The sequence below is a fragment of the Sapajus apella genome, unplaced genomic scaffold, assembly GCF_009761245.1.
Source record: "Sapajus apella isolate SASKATOON/1434 unplaced genomic scaffold, GSC_monkey_1.0 scaffold160, whole genome shotgun sequence".
Taxonomy (NCBI): Eukaryota; Metazoa; Chordata; class Mammalia; order Primates; family Cebidae; genus Sapajus; species Sapajus apella.
In genome coordinates this window covers 543200-562988 of record NW_022437100.1, presented here as the reverse complement: position 1 = coordinate 562988, position 19789 = coordinate 543200, and the positions used below count along the sequence as shown (strand labels likewise).

General features: G+C 48.4%; 1 long non-coding RNA gene across 1 annotated transcript in view; it reads left to right on the top strand.

Annotated features, from left to right (window-relative positions):
* Nucleotides 1-965: 965 nt before the first annotated feature.
* Nucleotides 966-19789, top strand: part of LOC116542028 — a 20955-nt gene continuing 2131 nt past the window's right edge. The window contains exons 1-2 of the long non-coding RNA XR_004265047.1: nt 966-991; nt 2396-2399. This is a non-coding gene — a long non-coding RNA (uncharacterized LOC116542028). The remainder of the gene's footprint in view (nt 992-2395; nt 2400-19789) is intronic.

Below are 19789 nucleotides of genomic sequence, written 5' to 3'. Positions count from 1 at the left end.
ACCTGGCAGCTACCTGTGACCATGTGACCAGGTGCTGGCCGATGGAATGCGAAGGGAAGCCATGGGCACACCATCAGGCTGTGCCCTTAAAGAAAGAAGGTATATCTTCCATTTCCCATCTTCCCTTCCAGCTGGCTGGAGAGGCCAACTATGGAGAATAGTTAAGCAACAAAACAGCTTGGATCTCTGATCCTGCTTCTGTTCAGATTGTTCAGGAAGAAAGAAATTTCTGTTGTGTTTGTGTTTAAGCAGCTGATTCATTGATGCTTGTTATAGCAGCTGAACCTGTACCCCAACCCACTGGAGCAGGGATTGTCATATTTTCTTTCTTTCCTTCCTTTTTTTTTTTTTTTTTTTTTTGATGGAGCCTCTCTCTGTCACCCAGGCTGGAGTGCAATAGCACAATCTCAGCTCACTGCAACCTCCATCTCCAGGGTTCAAGCAATTCTCATACCTCAGCCTCCTGAGTAGCTGAGATTACAGGCACCTGCTATATGCCAGGCTAATTTTTGTATTTTTAGTAGAGACGGGGTTTTACCATGTTGGCCAGGCTGGTCTTGAACTCCTGGCCTCACGCAATCCACCCTCTTCAGCCTCCTAAAGTTCTGGGATTACAGGTGTGAGCCACCACACTCAGCTGACAAATGTTTTCTGTTGGAAACAGATGCTCGGTGCCCCAAAGAAAATTAGCACTGAGACAAAGGATATCTTAGCAAAGCAGTTTTTACTTTTTTACTTCCTGCACTGCAGGAAGGGTACCCTCGCTAGCCATCTTGCCACAAGAGTACAATGAGCAAAGAAAAAGCAGACATATTTATCCCTTATGCATTTGGGGTTGTCCTTACTGCTGTGTCTAATCTTTGTTGATTGGAGCCAGACTTCACAATCTAAACTAAACCCGATTGGCTAACAACTTAAAACTTTTCTAAACAGGTAAGGGGCATAGGCTGCAAGCTAGGACATGCCTGTGAGCACAGATATCTTGGTTAAAGTACAAGGACATAGAATATACTATGTGCCTGTAAGCATGGCATGTCTGTCGGCTACATAGGGCTTAACAAAGAGTTAATAGCACACGATTTATTCTTTAACAAGATAGGAAACTTTAAAGATGAACTTTTCTACTTCCCACATTTTCTATAAAGGGCCAGATAGTAAATATTTTAGGCTTTGCAGGGAGTTGTCTCTGTCACAAGTGCTGAATTCTGCTGTCACAGCCCAAAAGCAGCCAAAAACAATAAATAGTTGAATGTGCATAACTATCTTCCAATAAAACTTTATTTATAAACGCAAGCAGGTCTGTGTGGACACTGCACCAGAGTTAACAGCAAAGAGACTCCCTTGCAACAGTTCACATAGAGAGATAACAAGCACTCAGGAATGTGAATCCTGGGTGAGGGGTGCGGCAGAACAGCTGCCCGAGGGTCCCATGCTCCCTGAGGGTCTACCTCCAATTCCTGCTGCTGCTGTGACGCCACTGCCTTTGAAACTGCCCCAGGAAAGGAGGGCTCCTCTGGCTCAGGTTTGCCCAGCACAGACATGTTAGAATTTGACTTTCCTAAAGGTGTCAAAAGGGGAAAAATCTACAGCCAGCAGGAAAGCAGTGGCTTCAGGCTGACCAGCATCTGCATGAGGCCATATTCAAAAATTAGTCATGCCTCCAAATATGAACTACAAAGGAATGCCAACCTCCCCTTTCCACAAGCCCTCTCCTCCCTCCTCTGCACTACAGCACTCTGAAGCCCTTCGCTCTCCCTCCCTCCAGCCTGGGCACCATGTCTTCCTCCCTTCCTCTGCCTGCTCATCATCCTGTACATCAACTTGACTTTTCCTGATGCGTTCTCCCCATTTTCCTCCCGTCTCTATGATTTTATGGCTTTTCTTCACCCATTTGATTCCTTGCATCACCTGAGATTCAAAACTGAGCAAAGACTTCCCTTGAAGACTGAGGTCAGCACCCTCCCCGGCTAGAGATGTCACCTTAATTCCAGCCTCTGTCAGCATCTTCCCTTCTCACCCCCTCCTGCTAAAGATTCCACACCATGGGCACGTTTGGGCGCAAGAACCATGTCACATTCATCTACGAATCACCGGTGTCCAAAACAGGACCAATAAGCACTTGTGGGAGGGAGTGAGGGAGAAAAGGAGGGGAGGATGGAGGCCGAGAGTGAAGAAGACAAAGCAAGTGGGTAGACTCACAGTAGCAGTGGCTTCCTGTCTCAGGCGTTCCCCTCCTGCCAAGTGAGGCCAGGGCCCAGGTGACTGAAATAAACGCATCTCGTGAGCTCCGCCCTCTACGTTAAGGAGAGAGCTTTCCCTCTCTCATGCCCACAGTGTGGCGCAACTGCCCAGGGTTCGCCACTCTCTCAGAATTGCACAGCCAGGAACCAGAGAGCTTTGTAACACGCAGTCCTGGTAGTTCTGAAACTGTCTTTTCAGCTCCTGGCTCTTTGGCCACCTGCTCCCAGCTGTGGCCTCTGAGCCACAGCCCTCAGTGTACCCCTATCCCCAGCCCGCGGCCCTCAGTGTACCCCTATCCTCAGCCCACAGCCCTCAGTGTACCCCTATCAGCCTGCAGCCCTCAGTGTGCCCCTATCCCCAGCCCTCACCTGGGGTCCTTCTGCAGCTCAGGCTTCTGCTATTACCTAACGCCGGCAATGCTGCCTCTGCTCCCCCAACCCCTGCGCCACTTGCTCCCACACCTTCTCCTCTGAGACTGGGACTCCTCCCAGGTGCCTCTCCATCCTCAGCCGCCTTCTCCCCTACACACGCTCTGGGTGGGGGTTTCTTTACTCCTGAGCACTCTGTTACCATCTGCACATGGAAGACTCTGCAGTCACTCCCTGGGCACCAGGCCATGTGTCCCAGCTGCCTCCTGGACCCCCTTCCTCCCCCCAGTGTCCCACCAGCCCCTCCAAGCCGGTGGTTCCTTTCCTTCCACAGCGGCTCTTCCTCCTGAGCTCTGTCTCCACCATTTACGGAAGCCAGAAATCTGGAGTCACCTTGGCCTCCTTGTCTCCTTCACCTGCCACAGCCAATCTGTCAGGAATGTATTTCACCTCCTTAAGGACCCTCCAACTGCCCCTCCCCCATCCCTTCAGCCTGGGCTTCAATTCACACTTCCCTCCTCTCCTGCCTGAATAATTGCAGCAGTGGTGCACCTGGTCTCGTCATTGGTCCTGAGGTTTGTCATCCATGCCAACTCTGGGAAGGCCTTTCCTGGATATAACAAACCCCACACATCCCATCCCTCCAGGCCTTGCAGTGGCTAAGAAAATGGGTCCATATCGCTCTCACCCAGCTGTGCTCCATCCTGACTCCAGCCTCATTCCTCTCCTTTCCCAGCTGAAATCCCTGGGGCAGGTGGCTCTGCCAACCCCACTGCGCCGCACCCAGGCCTGTATTCACACGAATACACCCTTGTAGAGTGAGTCCCCACATAGAAGGGTCACCTCAACCACTTTCTGCTGCTTCCCTTGCAGACATTTCCAACTTTGTCACATATTCAAAGATGGCTTTCCATGGACCTGGTGGGCAACCAACAAGCTAACCCACTGGGTGCCATGAAAAACAGGAAGCAACAGCCACATAGGAGAGGGGATTTCCTGCTTGGAGACGATCATCCTACCTGACGGATGAGGACCCCCGGTGCAAGGTCACCCGGCTCCCATCTGCCCAAGGGCTGTCAATCCTAAACCTGTCCTCTCAAAGGCTAAGCCAGTCTGCAAGCTCATGCGGATGGTGTCAGGTGGTGAACCATTATTTTACATGCCATTCAATGTTGTTCGTTTAGTGTGTGCCATGGGCTCCACGTTCCATGTCCCCATCTTGAGAGTGGGGGCCTGGGGTAAGGGATCTTTAGGCAAAAAGAACCAGGCCAGATTGGTGTTCACAGTGCCATGTGGTCAGGGAGGCTTTCCAAGCCCTGTGGGCAAACTCTGGGGAAAACAGGTCACCAGAGCCCCTGTGCAGGCTTCAAAATAAAAGCCTTCTGAGAGGGCTGTGCTGGGGTGGTCGACAGAGCAACAAGGCAATGCCTGGGGAAGCTGGGGAGAGAAGGGAAGGAATGGGACCCCAGGGAAAGAAAGCACTTTCTGGAGAGAATGCTGGAGCTGTACCAGTTGTTACAATGTGGACATGCATCTGTAGCACTTGGTTCCATACACTGCCCCCCCCACCCCTAGCGCCGGTGTCACCCCTCCCCCCCAGGCACACCCAGAACCTCCTCACATCCAGCACCTAAATGGTTAATGCTTAGCACATCTGGGGGCCACCTGGACACTGCTCTTGGATCAGACAATCGCTTTGACCCCTGGAAAAAATAATGGCGTAAACTGCCATCGATGCAGCAGTGGCTTACAGAGCATCCGCTTCTCCGCATCATCCCATTTGGAGCACACACCAGCCAAGGTTTGCAGAGCCTCGGATGGCTGCCAGGCACAGTGCTAGGCCTTGGGGAATCAGACGCAAAGCAGGTACAGCACAAAGTCAAGCAAGGCTTAGGGACCCAGGAGTTGCTACGTTTGGCTCAAGATGAAGGAGAAGGGGAGAAACAGGAGAGGAGAGGCTGGGAGGTCAGCAGCAGTTGGACCAGAGAGGCCTTATAAGTCAAGCCATGGTGTCTGAACTTGATCAGGCAGGCCAGGAGAGGTATGGGAAGGATCTGAACTGGGTGAGGTTTGTGTTTTATAAGAACACCATGGGTGCTAAAGGGAAGAGAGGTTGCAGCTGGGCAAGACTAGAAACTGGTCATTGGGCTGAGGGTGAGCTCAGGGCAGGGATGATAGGGTCTGAGGAGGAAGACAGTGGAGATACACAGATAGAAAGCCAAATCACAGGTCTGTGACTGGTTCCACACAACTGTGCCGTGTACTAAGCAAGCCTCAATAGTCCTCCCCATTTGAAAGATCAGGCAGGTTAAGGTTGCAGAACAAAATCGTATGCTCAGCACTGCTCCAGGGGCTTTTCAGATAAAATACCCAGCGAGATGTGTACTCATTCAATTTCCACTTTACAGATGAGGAAGTGAAGGCAAAGAATATGTAAGTGACCGGTCCAGGAGGCAGCTGGCAGTGTGGAAATGGGTTTGCAGAATCCCAGCCTTAGACTGGGAGCTGAACAGGCGAAGTGAATTGAGGGCTTTATGATATGACAGCTTAATAACCAGCACACTCTGGGGACTTCCAAAGAAATAGGCTACAAACCTTGCAGCAACTCCCAAAGCATAATTTTGGACTGGTACTAGAAGACAGCAGAGTCAGACGAGCATAGTCAATGTCAGAAGAGGGGAGAACTCAGAAAGAGATGCACGTTGGCTTTGAAGAAATGTACATTTATTCTGTGTCTTGAAGGGGAAATCCAGGAATGGGGCTCAAAGCAACTAGAAAGGAAATGTAGGCTCAATATAAATAATTTTCTAATAATCCAGCCTGCCTTTTGAAGGAATAAGCTTCCAGCCTATGGAAGTATGCAAGAATGAGGCCACGTCCCTGCAGAGTGAGCAACCTGGAGAGGAGGGATGTCCCTGAGACAGAAATGAAGAAATCTTCAGAGCTGAATGTTCAAATGTTGGCTCTACCATTGCATGTTGGGAGACCTCCGACAAGTCACAACATTGACCTCTGTTTGCTCCATCATAAAATTCAGATGGGGATGGCTACTGTATGTCTCATGGCATAATTAAAAGACTTGAATGAGCTGATGAATGTAAAGTGCCTAGCACACCGTAGCTTCCGGTTGGTTTTTCCCTTTTTCCCTCCTTTTCATTCTTCTCTTGTGTTGGTCCCTCCTCTGCCCCTGGTCTTTTTCTTTCTCCTCTGTCATCACCATAATTCAATACCACCATCGCCATCCTCATCATCACCACCACCATCATCATCATCATCACCAAGCAAGATGAAATGTCAACAGGAGTTTGGAAGAAAGATTTCTCTGCACCATGTGATGCTGTTGGGTACCATTCTGCCCGCAGTAGAACTTCTTTCAAAATTGGAATCAATCCTCTCAAACCCTGCTGCTGCTTTATTGACGAAGTTTATGGAATAGTCTACATCTTTTGTTGTCATTGCAACAATATTCACAGCATCTTCACGGGAGTAGATCTCATCTCAAGAAACCACCTTCTTTGATCATCCATAAGAAAGCAACTTCTCATCCATTCAGGTTGAATCATGAGATTGCAGCAATGCAGTCACGTGTTTGGGCTCCACTTCTAACTCTACTTCTCTTGCTATTTCTACCACATCTTCAGTTCCTTCCTGCACTGTAGTCTTGAACTACTTAAGGTCATCCACGAGGGTTGGAATCCACTTCTTCCAAACTCCTGTAATGTTGATATGTTGGCCTCCTCCCATGAATCAAAAATGTATTGAATGGCATTTAGAACAGAGGATCTTTTCCAGAAGGTTTTCAATTTATTTTGTCTAAATCCATCAGAGGAATCACTGTCTATGGAAGCTGATGCCTGTGAAATGTGTTTCTTAAATAATAAGACCTGAAAGTTGAAATTACTCCTTGATTCATGGGCTGCAGAATGGTTGTGTTAGCAGGCATGAAAACAACATTAATCTCCTGGTACTCTATCAGAGCCCTTGGGTAACCAGACGCATTGTCAATAAGCAGTAATATTTTCAAGGGAATCTTTTTTCTGAGCAATAGGTCTCCACAGTGGGTTTAAAGTGTCAGCAAACCATGCTGTAAACCGATGTACTGCATCTAGGCTTAATTGTTCCATTTATGGAGCACCGGTAGAGTAGATTTAGCATCATTCTTAAGCGCCCTAGAATTTTCAGAATGGTAAATCAGCATTGGCTTCAACTTAAAGTCACCAGCTGCATTGGCCCCTAACAAGAGAGTCAACCTGTCATTTGAAGCTTTGAAACCAGGCATTGCCTTCCCCTCTCTAGCTATGAAAGTCCTAGACGGTATCTTCTTCCAACAGAAGGCTGTTTCATCCACATGGAAAGTACCTTACTTAGTGTAGCCGCCTTCATCAGTCATCTTAGCCAGATCTTCTGGATAACTTGCTGCAGCTGCTCCCTCGGCACCTGCTGCTTCACCTTGCACTTTAATGGTACAAGGACAGCTCCTTTCCTTAAACCTCCTGCGTTACTGCTCTTTTGCCTTCCAGCTTTTCTTCTGCAGCTTCCTCCCCTCTCTCAGCCTTCACAGAATTGAATAGAGGTAGGGCCTTGCTCTGGATCGGGCTCTGGCTTAAGGCAATGTTGTAGCTTGTTTGACTATCAATGGAGACCGCTCAAACTTTCGCCATATCGTCAATAAGGCTGTTTCACTTTCTTATCATTCATGTGTTCACTGGAGTAGAACTTTTAATTTCCCTCAAGAACTTTTCCTTTGCATTTACAACTTACCCAACCGTTTGGTGCCTACCTTTCAGCCTGTCTCAGCTTTTGGCATGCCTTTGTCATCAAGTTTAATCATTTCTAGCTTTTGATTTAAAGTAAGAGGCAGGCCTTTTCCTTTCACTTGAACACTTAGAGGCCATTTTAGGGTTATTGACTTGCGTAATTTCAATACCTTTGTGTTTCAGGGAGTAGTGAGAGACAGGGAATGGCCAGACAGGGAATGGAGCAGTGAGAACACACACCACGTTATTGATTAAGCTTGACACCTTACACAGTCATGGCACATGGCAATTACAATAGTAACATCAGCAACAATCACTGATCACAGATCACCATAACAGATATAATAATAATGAACAGGCCGGGTGCAGTGGCTCGAAACTGTAATCCCAGCACTTTGGGAGGCTAAGACAGGCAGATCACCTGAGGTTGGGAGTTCGAGACGAGCCTGACCAACATGGAGAAACCCCATCTCTACTAAAAATACAAAATTAGGTGGGCGTGGTGGCAGGTGCCTGTAATCCCAGCTACTCGAGAGACTGAGGCAGGGGAATCTCTTGAACCTGGGAGGTAGAAGTTGCAGTGAGCTGAGATTGTGCCATTATACTCCAGCCTGGGCAACAAGAGTGAAACTCCGTCTCAAAACAAACAAACAAAATAATAATAATAATAATGAAAAAGCTAGAAATATTGCAAGAATTGCCAAAATGTGGAATAGAGACAAAAGGTGATCACACAGTCTTGGAAAAATGGCACTGATAGAGTTCCTGGATGCAAGGTTTCCACAAACCTTCAATTTGTGAAAAATGCAGTATCTGCAAAGTGCAACAAAGCAGAACCCAATCAAATGAGGTGCGCTTGTATTCTGAAATGAACGTTCCTTTGAGAGGATATTCATATGTTTATTCATATAAGAAAGTCATATATTAAAAATAAAAGAACATTTGGAGGCTTAGGTCAAAGAGCATGTATTGTGTTTTTGTTGTTGTTGTTTTTTGAGACAGAGTCTTGCTCTGTCGCCCAGGATGGAGTGCAGTGGTGAGATCTCAGCTCACTGCAACCTCTGCCTCCCAGGTTCAAGCAATTCTCCTGCCTCAGCCTCCCAAGTAGCTGGGATGACAGGCGCCTGCCACTATGCCCAGCTAATTTTTGTATTTTTAGTAGCGATGAGGTTTTGCCATGTTGGTCGGGCTGGTCTTGAACTCCTGACCTCAAGCAATCCATCTGCCTTGGCCTCCCAAAGTGCTGGGATTATCAGCATGAGCCACCACGTCCAGCCTCATGTGCATTTTTAATTTGGATGGAAATCACAAAACTTCCCTCCTAAAATAGAAATTTGCATTGTCTTAATTCATTGCCATCACTGAATACAACAGCACTTAAATCCTGTAATCCCAGCACTTTGCGAGGCCAAGGCGGGCGGATCATGAAGTCAGGAGTTCAAGACCAGCCTGACCAACATGATGAAACCCTGTCTCTACTAAAAATACAAAAATTAGCCGGGTGTGGTGGCAGGTGCCTGTAATCTCAGCTACTCAGGAGGCTGAGACAGGAGAATTGTTTGAACCCGGGAGGCAGAGGTGGCAGTGAGCCAAGATCGAGCCACTGCACTCCAGCCTGGGTGGCAGAGTGACATTCTGTCTCAAAAAAAAAAAAAAAAAAAAAAAAAAAAAGACCATCTGATAAGTAAAAAAAAAAGTGCCTGATTTTGGTTCCTATTTCTCTGAAGGCAGAGGAGGCTGAGCATATTTTCATACATTTATTGGCCATTTGTATTTCTTCTCTTATCACCCTCCTGTCTACGCCTTAGCCCCCTCTTTTCTACTGGACCGTTTATCTTTTTCTTATTGATTATGAGCTCTTGGCGAAACAACAGCATTGGTCCTTTTTCTAGCACTTGTCTGAAAGTATTTTTTGGCCATTTTGTAGTTTGCTTTGAACTTGGTCTATGGCATTTTTTTTTTTTTTGTCTCACACAAGTTTTACATTTGCTACAGTGATGCTTGTCAATCTATTTGTTTATGGTTTCTGGGCAGACTCATGTCTTCTGAGCTGTGTCTATCCTTGCCAGCAGGTTGAAGGAATTTCCCTGGGTTGCTCGGCGACACGGCAGCCACTGGATGTGTCTGGGCTCGCCCTCCGCCACCTCCAGGCAGGGATGCCGCCCCTCGGAAGATTCAGCAAACACAGCCCCTTGGCCTGCTCCGAGAGGGCGGCTGCCTTGCCTTTCACAGCCAACTTTGGGATACGCCCGGCTTTGGTTTTCCCCTGACATCCAGCTCCTTTTAAGGAGCTATGCATCTTATATGTTTCTTAATCCCCCAACTAAATTTACCAGCTGTTGCTTGCAGCCAAGACATCAGCTAAATTAAACTTTGGAGTGGCAAACATGGTGTATCAGATGCACCTCGGTGAGCCATGGTGGGAGCAGCCACTCCCCATCTGTCCTGAGGGCTGAGGGTCACATTCTTCCTTCCCTCCTGGAATCTGGTCACGGCAGCATCTCCCTTCACTTAGAAGCACTAGGGTCCCACCACCGGGGTACCATGTGTGTACTGAGTTACTTCCATCATTGCAAAGATTCATCCATTCATTCCACAGATATTTACTGAGGACTCAATTATTGCCAGGCACTGTTGTGGCAGTGAGGAAACACCTGAGATTTTCTTTCTCGTGAGGGAGAAAAATGAGAAACAAAGGAATGTATAATCCACAGTCAAGCAGCAAGGGAATGTTGAAGCAAGGGAAGCAGATAGAGACAGAGAGAGAGAGAAAGAGAGAGAGAAGTGAGGGTAGAGCTGGGTGTCTCTTTGGCCATGGTGGCCAGGGAAGGCCTCTCTGATGAGGTGACATTTGTGCAGAGACTGGGATGAGGTCCTAGAGACAGCCACGTGGGTATCCGGGGTAGAAGATTCCAAGGCATGTTCTAGAACCAGCAGGGCCATCAGCGCCGGCAGTAAAGGAGGAAGGATGGGTGAAGAGTGAGGTTGTGGGAGGAGGCTGGCATTCTCTTCCATGTGCCAAGGGAAGCACTTCGAGGGTTGAGAATTGGGAGAAGAGTGATGTGTTTTCCATCTGAAGTGTTTGGTTTACATTTATCCTCTATGGCAGCCTAGGCACAGGAAAGGTCAGACGTGGGTTGACAGTACAGTACAAGAGAACTGATGGGCCGTGTGGGGTGACTCACACCTGTAATCCCAGCACTTTGAGGGGCTGAGGCAGGCGGACCACCTGAGGTCAGGAGTTCAAGACTAGCCTTACCAACACGGTGAAATCCCGTTTCTACCAAAAATTAAAAAAAAAAAAAATTGCCAGGCATGGGGGCGCATGCCTGTAGTCCCAGCTACTTGGGAGACTGAGGCAGGAGAATCTCTTGAACCTGGGTGGCAGAGGTTGCAGTGAGCCGAGGTCATACCACTGCACTCCAGCCTGGTTGACAGAGTGAGCCTCTATCTCAAAAAAGAAAAACAACAACAAAAAAAGGACTGAGGGTGGCCACATGCCAGCTGTGATGGCGAGGCTTCAGGCACCCCAGAGCAGCTCCTGGGGATCCCTCAAGTGAGCAGGGTGGGTGTGCCCTGTGCTGCTCCTGTCACATATTGGGAATGTGGATGAGACTCTCCCTGCTCCGGACACAGTCACAAAGCAGGAAGGAAGGTCTACCTGGCTGGAACCTGCATCCCTGTCCTCTGGAGAGGGGAGGCCCTTCCCTCACACCTGGATACTCAGGCCCAGCAGACTTTCTGCTTGGGTCCAGCTGTGACCCCGTGTCCTGCTACAAGGCCCCAGCTGCTCAGCCTGGCCTCTGAGGACCTGCCGGATTGGCAGGGACTGGCCATCCTGTGCAGACACTGCAGACTGGGTCTGGCCCTCAGTGCTGAAGGCTCCCAAGTTGAACTGGCCAGCACATCGAGGCTGGGCCAGAAGTGCAGCCCGGCGCCAGCTTGCAAGGAGGCTCCTGGGAGGAACAATTAGAAAGCACCACAAAACACCTGGCGGACAACAGGGGCTGGAGAAATGCCAGCTCCCGCTCCAATCACACAGGCTCAGGCAGCAAAACAGCCATAAGACATGCACACCACCTGGGTGGTGTTGAAGACAGGTGGGGACCAGCCCAGGAGAAGCCTGACCACTTGCTGACTTGACAACCTCACACACACACACATCACACACACACACACACACACACACACACACACACACACACACACAGTCTGTTCCATAGGAATAGGCCCTGATATGGTTTGACCGTGTCCTCACCCAAATATCATCTTGAATTGCAGCTCCCATAATTCCCATGTGGTGCTGTGGGAGAGGCCCAGTGAGAGATAATTGAAACATGGGGTCCCATCTTTCCCCTGCTATTCTTATGATAGTGAATAAGGCTTTTGAGATCTGATGGTTTTATAAAGGGGAGCTTCCCTGCAAAAGTTGTCTTCTCTTGTCTGCTGCCATGTGAGATGTGCCTTTCACCTTCTGCCATGATTCTGAGGCCTCCCAGCCATGTGGAACTGTGAGTCCAATAAACCTCTTTATTTTGTAAATTGTTCAGTCTCGGATATGCCTTTATCAGCAACATGAAAATGGACTAACACAAGCCCCATCACTGATTTCTGCGGAGTAAGTGCCCTGAGGCCCAAATATCACCCCCATGATTCCATTGTTAAGCCCCAAATTCCACCATTAAATTATACTTGGATCACAGATGATGCACATACACAACCATGGCCAAACCTCTCAATTTTATGTTTATTGAACACATAGAGCAGTAGACATCACTGAAAAGGCATCTCGGTCATTCACAGGGTTCCAGTAAATTGGAGGTGGAAATTATGCCAATCAGAAAAAATATTGCCTTTTTGCCAGTCACCAAATTACTAAAGCTTTATGTGTGTAGCATCTGCAGATGTCACACACGTAAATGCAACTTGGTGGTCAACTGAAATTTTCTGATCAGTTGATTAGAAAATCAACTCAATATTTCTTTGAACAGATTCTTTAAGCTTCCTGCATAAATCTCCCACCAAATTAACATTAGCTTTCCAAAGAGAAAAGAGCATGCTGTGACCATTTCCACCACAATTTAATTCTTTTTTAGTTCCCAGAATGATGGCAAACACGAGAGCAAAGCCATCAGGAGAGAGGATGATGGCTCAGCATTTCTGAGGCCTTCTGAATATATCAAAGGGAGAAGCTAGAGGTTAAAACAGCCCTCAGTAGAGGAACCTGCCATGTCAAAGGAATGTGCAGGAAGGCTGAGCAGATTAATTTCCTCCTGGCATAAAATATTCCTTCTGATCATAAAGAAATCTGCTCAGAAGTAACTCCAGTGAACCATGAAACTGTTCCAGAAGGAGCTAAGTGGCAAATCATAGCTTTGATGGTGACAAAAAAGAAAGAAAGTGAGATCACTGGATTCAACTTTGTCCTTTCCTTGCATCCTTCAAAAGCGAAATCCCCGACTCCCCTCCTCATCCCCCCCCGAGAACTGTACATTTCTCATGTCCTAATAGGAACAAAAGGGCTTATGACCAGATGAGCAGTCAGCCAGATAACCCTAAGGAAGAAAGAGGGCAGAAAGGCTAAGATGAAGACACAGGATGGAAAAACTCTGCCTGGCTCCAGGTGCCTCTCTCAGTGTCCACCATCCTGCATCTGGCAACAGGAGTTCCTCAAGAGTGACAGGAGGTGCTCCAACAGAAAAGGTCCAGGAGATACAGGACAATAGCACATTACAGACCTCTTCTTCCTCCCTTGGAGAGAAGACTGCAATGCAATGAAAGAATCTTGTTTGCCTTTTGTTTTTCCACTGTCTGTCTGTCTGTCTCTCTCTCTCTATATATATATATATATATCTTCTTTTTTCTTTTTTCTCTTGAGGGAGTCTGGCTCTATCACCGGGGCTGGAGTGCAGTGGTGCAATCTCAGCTCACTGCAACCTCAGCCTCCTGGGTACAAGAAATTCTCCTGCCTCAGCCTCTTAAGTAGCTGGAATTACAGGTGCACACCACCACACCTGGCTAATTTTTGTATTTTTAGTACAGACAGGGTTTCAGCATTTGACCAGGCTGGACTCAAACTCCTGACCTCAGGTAATCTGCCCGCCTCAGCCTCCCAAAGTGCTGGGATTACAGGTGTGATCCATTGTGCATTTCTTGAATGTATCTGGCCATGGAATGCTCTATTCATCAAACATCTGTAACAGTCTGTTAAAATGCAAGTATTTCCACCTAGGTTTTAGCTGAGGGTCTAAGATAAGAGCTGCCACCTGTTCTCACATTCCAAAGTGAGATTCCAGTCCCTGAAACTTGGGGGATTGTTTGTTACTGCAGCACAACTGAGTCCATGCAGACTGATACAGATGAGCCGGTGACATGAGCCTGGCCCATCAGACACTGTCGCCTGCATTGTATTTCAAACTGGACACTTTTTCTTAAAGAGACAGACAGTAAACAGGTTTTGTGGGCCATGGCTCATTTGGCCACAGACTATAGTTTGCCAAGCCCTGTTCTAGATCCTTCATGCTAGACTTGCAAGGGAGAAGGTGAAAAAAAAAACAAAAACAAAAAAACAAAAAACAGGTTAGTCGGTGTTGACTTTTCATGCCTTGGAAGGTATAAAAGGGTTAAAGCTGAAGAGGTAGAGAAGACAACATTTGCAGGTTGTTCTTTAGAGAGAGCTTTTGGGGTACTATGATCCCCAACCCTAAAGAGGAACTGTTAGGTGTAGTTCAAGGATCTATTGCCACAGAAAAACCATCCTAAACCTCAACCTTCAATGGGAAACTATCTCTAAGGATTCCTCAGGTTGGTAGTTGGATGGTGGCTTGTTTAAAAGCATGTGGCACCTCCCCACCCCTTCCTCCTGCTCCTGCCATGTAAGGCATGCTGGCTGCCCCTTCACCCTCCGCCATGATTGTAAGTTTCCTGAGGCATCCCCAGAAGCAGAAGCCTGTACCGCCTGCAGAACCGCGAGCCGATTAAACCTCCTTTCCTTAGAAATCACTCAGTCTCAGGTATGCCTTTATAGCAGTGCGGGAAAGGACTAACACAATCAGTAAAAGTCAGTCCGCATCTGTCTCATTCACTAAGGATCTTGTGGGGAGAATGGGAGATGTTTTTCATTGAAATGAAATTCATGTAACATAAAATGAACTGCTTTAAAGTAGACAATTCAGTGGCATCTGATGCCTTCAGAGTTCAGAGTGTGCGGAACGTTGTACGACCACCAGTTCTATCTGGTTCCCAAACATTTTTATCACCCCATCATGAAACTGACCTCAACATCCATTAAACAGTTGACCTCCACAAGCTCGTAGTCGTGTTGGGAGCAGACAATTCCATGGACAATTGCTCCACAGCAATGATCATGGTCAACACAGGTGAATATGAGAGTGGTGTGCGGGCAGGGAGAAGGAATCAAAGAGGCCTGAGCATCACCTCTTCCCAGAAGCCCTCCTTGATTCCTTGGTGCCACATTGACCTGGGTCCTGTAAAACCTATTGAGCAGTTACTCCCTATTCCTCCTTCCCTCCAGCCCCTGGCAACCACCTACCTGTTTTCTGTCTCCAGTTTGACCTTGTCTGGATAGTTCATACACATACGCTATGTGGCCTCTTCAGTCGGGCTTCTTTCACTGAGCATAATTGAATATTTTACACATTTTCTAGTTGAGGAGGAGAGAGCGGAGCTCACACCATGGCCTAAAGTCGACAGAGCATCCCCGGTGCGTGCCTTGTCTTTCTCCCTTCTACCTTTCCTCATCCCTTGAAACATGTCCTGCCCTCCTTTGAGGACCCAGAAGTCAGATCCACAGACCTGGGTGAGTCCCCCCTCTGCCATTTTTCTTGGACATCATATGCCTTCTCTGAGCCTCAGGGTTCACATCTGTAAAATGTAATGCTTGACAGACAATGTGAATATACCTAACAAGACTGAATTCTGCAATTACAAACGGTTAAGATGGTGAATTTTATGTGTTTCTTTTACCATAATTTAAAAAGTAATACAAGGGAAAACCTTTAGAAAATGAGATGGTTGGATTAGTGACTAAGGGCTTTCTAATCCTGTAGACCTGTGAGACCAAGCACTCGTGATTGAGACTTGGGGAAAAGACAGGCAAGATAAGGAGACAGGAAAGAAAGGAGCAAAGGAGGAGACAGCGGTGGGGGGATGGGGGAAGGAGGAGGAGGGGGAGGAGGAGAGGGAGGAAGGGGGAGGGCCGTCCTGCCGCCTCAGTTCCTTTCCTCTCTGCCTCAATTGGTGTTTGTGTTTATTTCTCAATTCTCAGCCATTGCCATTCTGCAAACCTTGGTCCTAAACCCCAACATGAGCTGTGAGTTAATCTGCAGTATTGAAACAAAATGGGGACTATTGGGTTTTCAAACTGATTCAGCCTCTGAATTGAAAAACATTTTTTTCTCAGTCGAATTTGACCCAGAATCAGGATGAAGGCAATAAATATTTAATAAGAAAAACTGGTTCAGCAATGTCCTTAAAACACATCCACTGTATTACCTGGGGCCTTTACATTGGTACCAACATGAAGCATCCCCCTATTGGCTGAAGGAACGCAGAGGCAGATAGCCACCATACATTCCAGATTTGCTCAGCCGGTTTCAAATACCCGGTTCCCTGCTCCCCAGAGCACCCTCCCTTATCGCAAGGTGGGCTGCCATTTTGGATCAGGAATTAAGATTCTTGGGGACAGGAGGCTCTCGCTCCCAGGGAAGTCCACAGTTCCTGGAAGGCTAATTACACACCAGCAGGTGCCTCTAAAGTGCAGGTGAATCCCTGGATTTCGACAGCACTGTAAGTAGGAATCCAGGAATGTCTTAAGAGAATGAGCACTGTGCACACAGAGCCAAAAATAAAACTATCCTCCATTTGATTTATTCTCCTTGGAGTCTGTCCTGGAAAGAAGCTGAACGCTGTGGTGGTGCTTCAAACTCCCAGCTGAAAAGGCAACTGGAAACACAGAGAGCACAAGCAGAATAACAGGAGGCCATTATCAAGGCAAATGCAGAGCTCTAGGAGGGGTATGAGGTCGGGGAAGAAACCAAGGAGGACTTCTGGTAAGAGGTGACATTCACGCTACAAATGAAGGGTGATCAGCAGGTAGAAGGTCAAGTAGAAGTGAGAGGGCAGAAAGCCTCTGAAATCAATGGTAACCATGGCTGTATCTGGGTAGCAAGAGATTACTGGTGACACGGCCCCCCACCCCTGGCCCTATGTAGCTCCTCTATTTTCTATTGTTTCTTTAAAGAGTACATGTCATATTTATAATAAAATTTTTAAGAGAAAGGAAATGCCGCCATTTCAAAGGATTTTGAGAGTTTCCATGAGCACGTGTAATCCCAAAGCTTTGGGAGGCGAAGGTGGAAGGATCACATGAGGTCAGGAATTCAAAGCTACATCTGCGTTGTGATCAGGGGAATGGAGACCCTCTGCCTCGAGCGCCCTCAGCAGGCTCTTTCTATTGCCTGGCGTGCGCATTAGCCAGCTTGGGTGGGGGACTGAGTAACAGAGATGTATCCCCTTACCCTTCTCAAGACCGGAAGTCTGGGATCAAGGTGTTTCCTTCTGAGGCCTCTCTTTGGCTGTAGCTGGCTTCTCCTCCCTGTGTGTGTCTGTGTCCTAATCTCCTCTGCTTGTAAGGACACACGCCATATTGGATTAGGACCCATTCTAAAGACATCATTTTAATTTAATCACTTTTGTAAAGATCCTGTCTCTAAATGCAGTCTCATTCTGAGGTACTGGGAGTGAGGGGCTTCGACATAGGGATTTTGGGGGGACAAAGCCAGCCCATAGCACCAGGGTGTAGATAAGTCGTTAGAGGTGAGTCCTTGATTTTCCCGCTTCGCCATGGGAGAGTTCAGAGCACTAGAACTTGCCTGATTTTGATGCAAAGAAGCTGGATGCTGAAGAGGACACATGTGGGTTGTTGGATGCCTCTGCAGGGTCAGCTACTGGCCCTCCCAAGAGCCAGGGAAGAGCACTGGATGGGAGTCCCCAAAAAACACGTGGAGGCCAGGTGCAATGGCTCATGCCTGTAATCCCAGTGCTTTGGGAGGCCAAGGTGGAAGGATGATGTGAGGTTGGGAATTCAAGGCTGTGGTGAGCTATGATCATGCCACTGCACCCTGTCTGTAACACACACACACACACACGCACACACCTCACACACACCACACACACACACACCACACAGATGCAGGCACACACAGACATACACCTCCATCAAGGATCATTCTACTCTGTCCCGGGGTTCTTCTGGGCACCACTGGTTTAGGATGGAATCTTCCAGGGAAGAGCATAAACCCAGGTGGCCGAGAGCTCCGTTCACCCCGGCCTTGTGAGCCCTAACCCACCCTCTTCCCAGAGCCCCAGGCCCTTCCAGACCACAGTGGGTCTGAGCCCCCAGCCCCAGCCCCTTCCAGGTTCAATTCTCCGTATCTCGCCTTCTTCCCCTCCGAGTGACTCCTCATCTCCCCAGCAAGGACACTGGGTCCTGGTCTTGGAGACCTTCCTGGAGAGCCAGCGGTTTTCAGAGGTGGGCAACCCTGGTTCTCCAGGTTTCTATCCATAAAGCGATTCTCGGTCCTCCCATTCAGGGGCAGGCCAGGATCAAGGGCAGCTCCTCACAACGGCAACCCCCCATTCTTGTTTGTGTCAGACTTTGTAGCCTTTCTCAGACACTATCTCATTTAGTATTCACTACGGCTTCCTCTTTAGTTCCATTTTACAAATGGAAAAACTGAGGCCCAGAGAGGTGAACTGTCTGGCTCAGGGTCACACAGTGGGGAAGTGGGTGGAGCCAGGGCAGGCACCCAGGGCTGTCTGTCCACGTGCCCCTACCATTCTCAGGACTGCCTTCCCCGTGGCCACTGTCTCCGGGGGAGGGGTAGGAGGGGGAATCGTGCTTAAGCGTGGGTGACGGGAGGAAGGGGAAACAAGGCCACAGGCTCGAGAACTGGCTCTCAGGAATGCCACCGAGATTCCTTCGAGTTAATACATATCATCCCACAGGGCTGATCTCATAGATATCATTAGATCCTGCGATATCCACCCAGCCTGCCGGAGCCCTGGACGTGAGAAACTCTGTATCCTGTTCCCAGCCACAGCAGGTGGAAATAGTGTGAACTAATGAAATATCACAGCTGAATGCTTGCCTTCTGGTAGGTGGCACCTAAGAGATTGCTGGCCCACACACACTGCCCTCCTCCCCTCCACCAGCTGGGAGGCCAGAGCGGACTTCGGGGAGAGCACTGGGCATGAGTGGAGGCAGACAGACCAGGCTCTGGTCCTGGTGAGCTGCGTGACCTTGGGCAAGTGACTTGATTTCTCTGAACCTCAGCTTGGTTTATCTGTAAAAAGCTTTCATCTGTAAGCTGGGCGCAGTGGCTCATGCCTGTAATCCCAGCACTTTGGGAACCCGAGGCGGGCGGATCACGAGATCAGGAGTTCAAGACCAGCTTGGCCAGCATGGTGAAACCTCTCTACTAAAAATACAAAAAAATTTGCTGGGCATGATGGTACGTGCCCATAATCCCAGCTACTTGGGAGGCTGGGGCAGGACAATTGCTTGAACCTGGGAGGTGGAGGTTGCAGTGAGCAGAGATTGTGCCACTACACTCCAGCCTGGGCAACACAGTGAGACTCCATCTCAGAAGAAAGAAGAGAAAAGTTTTCATTTGTATAAAAAAGAAAATGGGATCTACTCAGGTAACATAAATGTTACTGTAACTATGTGGTTGTGCTCAGCTAAAGACCACACCTCATTTTAGGGGGTAGAAAGGGGTGTCAGTGTAAGATGGTGGCATCTGCCCAGCTACTCATGGGCCTCCTCCCTGCTCACAGTAAGAAACCCTGAAGCTAGAGGAAAATTCCACCCAGCACTGCTGCTGCCTTCAAGCAGAGGTCCTAGGCAGGTGGGAGCCTGCAAGGTCTCATACAGAGCAGGATGGACCTGGTGCGGGGGTCATAAGTACCCGAAGGCAACTTTGAGCCCCAAAGTGAGTCATGCTCTAGAAGTTTGATGCAGGGAAACTGGCATTACTCTCACCAAGGACTTAGAGCACGAACTTCCCCTGCGCCTGGCACACTTGGGCAGCCCCAGCCTCCAGGGACTCACCTCAACAACCACTTCATGGGCTTTGACAGCTCAGAACCCCTCACTTCTCTGTCCAGGGAGAGTCCCCCTCTCCAGGCCATTCCAATGGGGCTGACATTCTGCCCCCTCCAAGCTCGAAGGGTATCTCATGCCCCAGGCCTGTGTGCATTTTGTAATCAACAGTGACAGTTCAGGGATGATGTGGGCCAAGCTGAGCTCATCACAACTATCACGACCAATGGGGTGCAGCTCCGGGACTTTTTTTTTTTTTTTTTTTTTTGAGACAGAGTCTTGCTCTGTCACCAGGCTGG